Below are 7,109 nucleotides of genomic sequence, written 5' to 3' on the forward strand. Positions count from 1 at the left end.
TGCTTTTGATCTCTTATCATCTTCATAGAACACAATTATCTATTGTTTATTAGGCATGAGCATTTGGATTGTTTTGACAGGAGCGAACTAGCCATAGATCGGAACAAATACCTGAACGTATCGGTTTTTTTAGTAAATAAAAGGTTCTTAGATTTTGGTTTTTCCGGTTCTAGGTTACACTGAAAAAACCGGGCCGAAACGGATCTAAAAATGGACATAAAATTGTATATAATGTTGTTGCAAAAATCGTATAAAATCATAGGAAAACCTAATGAACATGATATCGGTGCAATTTGGAATATATAAGAGTCCACTATATTTTCTTATTTAAAAAACAAAACCTGATTTTGAGTGTAAAACCGTTACAAAAATGTTTGAACATAGGTTTGGAAAATGTCATTGTTGTTGAAATCCGATGATTGTTGTATTGTTAAAATGGTATAAAATCATAGAAAAATTCAGTAAATATAACGTCGATTTCACTTGAAAGATGTAAGACTCTAGTTTATTTTTTATTTGAAAGTCAGAAATTGAATATAATTGCAAAGTGGTAAAAACTATAGAACAGAAAATTGGAAAATAACTATGGGAAGGAACCTAATTTTGACATCGAAAACCGGCACCGGAAATGGTTTAGGCTATGGCAGTGCAGTACCCGGTTTTAATTTTACCTATCAATCGATTTCAAATTCTACTGGTCCTGGTCCGGTTCGGATTGCTCAGTTTACATTGAATTGAAAAAAAAAAATTATATATTAAAAAAATAGTAAGGAATGAGATTATCAGTATATTGCCCATAGTTTTACCAAACCATCAGCAGTCGTGTGACTTCTTTTTCTGTCCCTATGGCAACATCAAGTCTTCATTTCACATATTCATACGTACATATCGTCTGACCTCTTCTTGTGTGGGGCTATATACGGGTATAAGAAAAAAAGGCTCTAAAATGTGTAAGAGCATTTAAAGATTTTTAAATTATAACATTTTGTCTTTAATAGCAAATATAAAATTATAGTCACGTAGACTCATAAAATAAAAAATAATATTAATAGTAACAACCATCTAGATGCGTGTATTTATTTAAAACCATTCTTTGTCTTCAATTATTCATCAATTCATTTTATATCATAAAGGGCACACCTCTAATTGTCTATTACCTCGTATCATCGTTGCAATAATTTTAAAAAATTTATTTAATCTATAGATAACTATTGGAATGAGTCAATGATCACATGATTATTACTTATTAGCATTATCGGAGACCGTGATAAAAACCGAATTCAAGAAAAATATTAATGTGTTTGAAGAAATTTGTGATTCAAGGATTAAACAACTTTTAACAGTTTTTATTTAGCATCGTCATCTCATATTGCTTATCTTGTAGATCATTTCGAATGGACTAGATTTATTCTTATTTGATCGGGCTTATCCTCTCTAATAAATGAAATTTTTTTGTCACTTGTCACACTATAATTCAATTTGCCAAATATCATTTTGTGGTTATTTTGAATTAATTTTTTTCCATATGTCATTTTATGAGTTTGTCAATTTTATTAAATTCCACATAATATTTTAATATAACAATTACAATAAATGTAGTAATAAATTGATATCAATTTCATTAATAAACTTACTTTTTAATTTCAAAATTCCATAAATTAAAACTCATTAGTTTATTTTCTTTATTTAAATTATTTGTTTAAATTTAAAAGATAAAAAACATTTTCATTATAATAATTCATTATTTTTTTTTTCTAAATTCAAAGTTCTCAAATATTTTGACATTTATATTTTACTTTTTTTTTTAAATTAACCCATGTAATACATGGGTCTTATAACTAGTATATATATATATATATATATATATATATATATATATATATATATACACACAGAGAGAGAGAGAGAGAAGAGTTAGGTTCAAATGTTTTTAGCAAGTATTGTGTGCCTAAATGCACCAATGAGAATTCAAGAAATAATAAACAATTAAATAAATAATTTAAGAGTATTTTGGACCTTTTATACTTTTAATTAAGGAAATCATTTAATTGAATTTTGCAATTAAGGAAATAGAATAAGTATATTTGACCTAGTCTCTCTCTTAAATCCTGTATAATAAAACCTCCAGAATCCTCAAACCCTTTTCACTCCTAGTTCACCAACCAGAAGATGCGATTGAAAAATTCTTCAATGGCGAAAGATGCGAAGGAAGGCAGTCAATGGTTCTTCGTTCCTCTCCCGTCGTCGACAACAAAGAAGATCAAGGGGAAGATCCCCCTGTGCTCATCTTCGTCGGATTAAGGAGGATAAGCATGATTGGAATCAGAAATCGAGAAGCACCTCCAGTGATTCACCGATTTGAAGGAGGAGGAGGAAAATATCGATTCCATGAAATCGTTTATCGCTAATCGAGTCATCTGTCATCAAAATCGATTCTAATCTTATTAATTGATTTTGTGTTTGAACTAAATCAATCTGTTGAACAGAAATCGGCGTCAATTTTGGATCTTGAATCGTGTTTGGTATTGATTGAAATAGAAGGAATTAGTCGGATGTGGTTGTCTTGATTCGCATCGGGTTTGTGATTGCGAAAGGTCAAGGAATCGGGTTCGCACTCATGATCTATTGACTAGTTGTGAATCACTCACAATTGCTTTGAAGAACGACTCGGATTTGGAACTCAATCGGGATGATTTGAGCAGATATTCCTGCGAGTCAACCATAAAAGTCAAAATTGGTTTAAAAGTCAAACCTACAAACGTTCATTTACTTTGAAGGTGGGTAAAGTATTCACTGGATTTGGCAGGCTATAAATCTAGGTAATTTCTCTTCATTTATGTTTTTCAATAACACCATGAAATTTGGGGGAATTTTTAAACCTAAAGATGGGGAAAAACATGATACTAGTATGCTGTTTTTTTCAATACTGCATGTTTTGCCATTTCTGACTTTTCAAATATTTATGATTCAAATACTCTGTTGGAATTTAATGTATGTTAGGATGATGTAGGAATGATGAGGAAACTTATGAAAAAAAGATACATGATAGTTCATTCTCAAAGAATGAAGAAAAACAACAATATTCTTTCAGAATTTCAAGATTCAACATCCAAAAACAGCAATATTCTTTCAGAATTCAAGAATTCAAGAAGAAAACATGGAAAACGATAGTATTCTAATAGAATGTTGTTATTTTTTTAAGAATTTTATTCATTTTTGTTTATATTCTTTTAGAATATTTATAACTATATTAAAATGTATAAGACTTTTAGTCTGTAAGAATATGTATGAATTTGTATTTAAGTTCGGATGTATAAGAATATATTAGAATGTTTGTTATTTGAACATCTTATTCAAGAATTTTGTTTTTCTTCAGTAATCTTCTATTAGAATAAAATTCTGAAAGAGTATCATTCTAACAAAAAATATTCTGATAGAATAAAATCGGTAAAAATTGAAATTAAATTAATTAAAAAATTAAGATTTTTTTAAATTAGGAGAATTAATCATCCCTAAAAATCCAAAAATTTTCTTTTATAAATGTAGTTAATTGTCCAAAATACCTTTTGCTAAAAATTATGTGATTTTATGGTACATGTTACCCCATTGTAATATCATACACTCTCAAATCATGTCCAATGATTAATTTCATCCGTTGGTCCAGATCTGTGCATTCTGGCACACAATACTTAGTAAAAACAAAATAACCTAAGCATATATATATATATATATATATATATATATATGTATATATATATATATATATATATATATATATATATATATATATATATATATATATATATATATATACACTAGCCGTTTACCCGCGCCAAGCGTCGGGTGCCAAAACATTTACATAGATTAGTTTCTAGAGGCAAATAGTTTTTAGAAACATGGTACTTCATAAATGCATGGGCAACCAAAGCAAATCCAAGGAACAAAATGGTAAATTGATATAAAAAAAAATCAATACAAAGTTTTTTAATAAGAATTGAAAGTATAATGATATAATAAAGTAATCAAGAAATGTATGTTGTTTTCTATAGCATTTCACTAGGAAAAATACTTATAAGGTAATGAAAAATAACATAAAATTCAACTCAGAATAGCTCTTTCTATAAGTCCATAACATATGCATTTAATTAGAATCGAAAACATAGAAATCAATATCATTTTAATAAAATATTGGTAAAATAATGTTTATATTTACTTAGTCTATCATGTCTATAATCAAATAGAGATAATTTATTTAAACAATCAGTTTATTTTAGATAATTGTAATTTGAAGTAGAGATAATTGATTTTTTATGATAGGTAATGCCTTGGAGTTGAAAAGCCAACCAAAAAAGGATATAAATAGTATCCCTAAAATCAATTTCAATAATCCAAGTCCATGGAATCACACTATTTCTTTTCAAAACCAAGAATACATAGTGATAGAAGGCAACAAATAATTTTTTTCTAGTGAATTTTGGCGGTTACTTTGGTTTTGGTAACAAATCATACTCTAAAAAAATCATATAATTAACTGATAAATATCATTACCATTAATATATATATATATATATATATATATATATATATATATATATATATATATATATATATATATATATATATATATATATATATATATATATATTGGGGAAAAAAAATTCAACACCTCTCAAACACAACAATAATATAGCTATATTTTTAAACCAACATAACAATCTATTTTAATTTTAAAATAATGTTATTAAATCATATTCGACATTATTATTTTTTATTATTACAGACTATTGTTATTTATATTTAATTTGTTTGATGTGCGTGATCATATTAGTATAAAAATGATTGATTTATTGGTTAAGATTTTGAAGATAGTCCAATTAACGTTAATGTCATTACTTAAAACTAAAAAGATTATTATTATTATTTTATACATGTATGGCTTGAATTTTATGTATGAAAACAAATTTTTTTTATTTAAATATATTTAAAATTTAAAAAGGAGTGGATAAGAAAATAATTGTTTAGTGTAATAAACTGATTTATTTATTTTCATCATTGTGTGTATTTATTTTTAAGAGGTTAATGGAATAAACATAGTTATTTATTTCTAATATTTATGTGTGTATAACGATTTGAGTTTGGTAACATGTTGTTTAATGTTTAAATATGTTAATCAACCAAACTGCTAAGACGTACAATGCTTATCACTATGTAATTGAAAAACATTGAAAAATCAAGGAACATCAATTCATATTGCATTAATCGACTTTATTTAATTAATGTGCTTAATACATATAACTTCCATCATGTCCTATTCCACAGCCTCTTGGATCACCAAACATATTTTCCAACAGCTAGCACCTACTTGAATTAAGGATTTCATTTCCACCACATATTTTCTTCTCTATTGCCTTCAACACCGGTTCACCTGCTAGTTTGGAAAGAGATCATATCTAATATAAAGTTGAAAAGAGATTATTTCAATAAAACTTTGAAGGTTCTGGACTTTTGGTATCAAGGCCATAGGTGGTGGATCCATTGTGCTTTTTCCAATTTGAAGTCCATTATGAACCAGTGGAAATTCACTTTCAACAAAATTTAGAACTAAATGAAAAAATAACAATATATTTCCATTAATGTGATTACAATAGCATCCTACTTTCATATCTCCTTTTACTATTAGAAAGGAGTTAACATACAAATCAAATGAAAGACAGAAAGCAAATAACACATATACATATCTTGATTTTTCTTCTACATTTTAGAAATTAAAAAACAAAAATCAATCAAAAAAGCACACAACCTGATTCATATCTGGTAAATCAAATGAAAAATAGATGTGCAAAAGCTTACAAACTACACCTGTGACCTTCATTTGAAAATGGAAGATTAATAATTTCAAACCAATCTGCATTGAACTTTGTAACGACCCAATTTTTACCAAGAATTTTTTTCATTTTTAATTAATCAAACACATCCCATAATCTATAAGTTTCCAAACCATTTGTTTCTCAATTCACAATTATTACAAATTCATTGTACTTTTTGAAAACATCATAGAGTCCCAGACACACAAAAGAGAGGTAGAGTGCACGCCACGTCATCACGCCTTGCCCTTGCCCTTAGGCTCTGAAGTACCTGAAACAATCAACAACCTGTAAGCAAAATGCTTAGTGAGTTTCCCAGAGCATACCACATACACACAAACCACATATCATATACCCTGTTAGCTATAAAAGCTACACACATATCACATAATCCATGCATACATGAAACCTGTGAGAATGCCATGGGCTACCCCACATGGTCTTTACCTAGGACTGCCATGGGCTCCCCCACATGGCCTTACATCCAATGTCATCGGCTACCCCACATGGTCTTCACCTAGGACTACCATAGGCTACCCCACATGGTCTTACATCCAATGCTACGGGCTCCTCCCAGGGTCTTCATACAAAACATGCAATCACATAACAGAACACAAAATGTCTACCACGCATTTAATCACATAATGGGCCGGCCTTGGTGCCTTAGACCCATAGGTATGGTGAGAAGATTCACCTGTCACGAATGCTGAACTGACACTTTGCGACCAAATATACCCCACGGGCTACTCCATGCAACTGCTTAAAAAGTGTCATACAATATCCAGTCATTTCCCCAAAGTCCATCCTGGTCAACTACTGCCAAGATCAAGTCAACGGTCCATGTTGACCCTAACTCGCCGAGTACAACTAGTGACTCGCCGAGTTTCCCGGGATAACATCTACTCGCCGAGTCATCGAGGTGACTCGTCGAGTTCATGCGGTCTTGATCGATAATCTAAGGTCGTTTGTCGAGTTTCCTTGCTCGCCACTCGACACATCTACGAACATCCAACCATTGGGGAAATCTTACTCGACTCGCCGAGTTGTTCCTTCAACTCGTCGAGTTTTAGGTAATCTTCATCCGACTCACCGAGTTGTTCATCCAACTCGTCGAGTCCGGGACAATATTCATCGGGCTTGCCGAGTTGTTCATCCAACTCGTCGAGTCCATGCCCGCCTTCATATGACTCGCCGAGTCGCCCCCTGTAACTCGCCGAGTCCTATCAGATCTCAAGCCATACAGAC

This window comes from Lactuca serriola, chromosome 5, assembly GCF_051521515.1.
Source record: "Lactuca serriola cultivar US96UC23 chromosome 5, Lser_US96UC23_V15, whole genome shotgun sequence".
Taxonomy (NCBI): domain Eukaryota; kingdom Viridiplantae; phylum Streptophyta; class Magnoliopsida; order Asterales; family Asteraceae; genus Lactuca; species Lactuca serriola.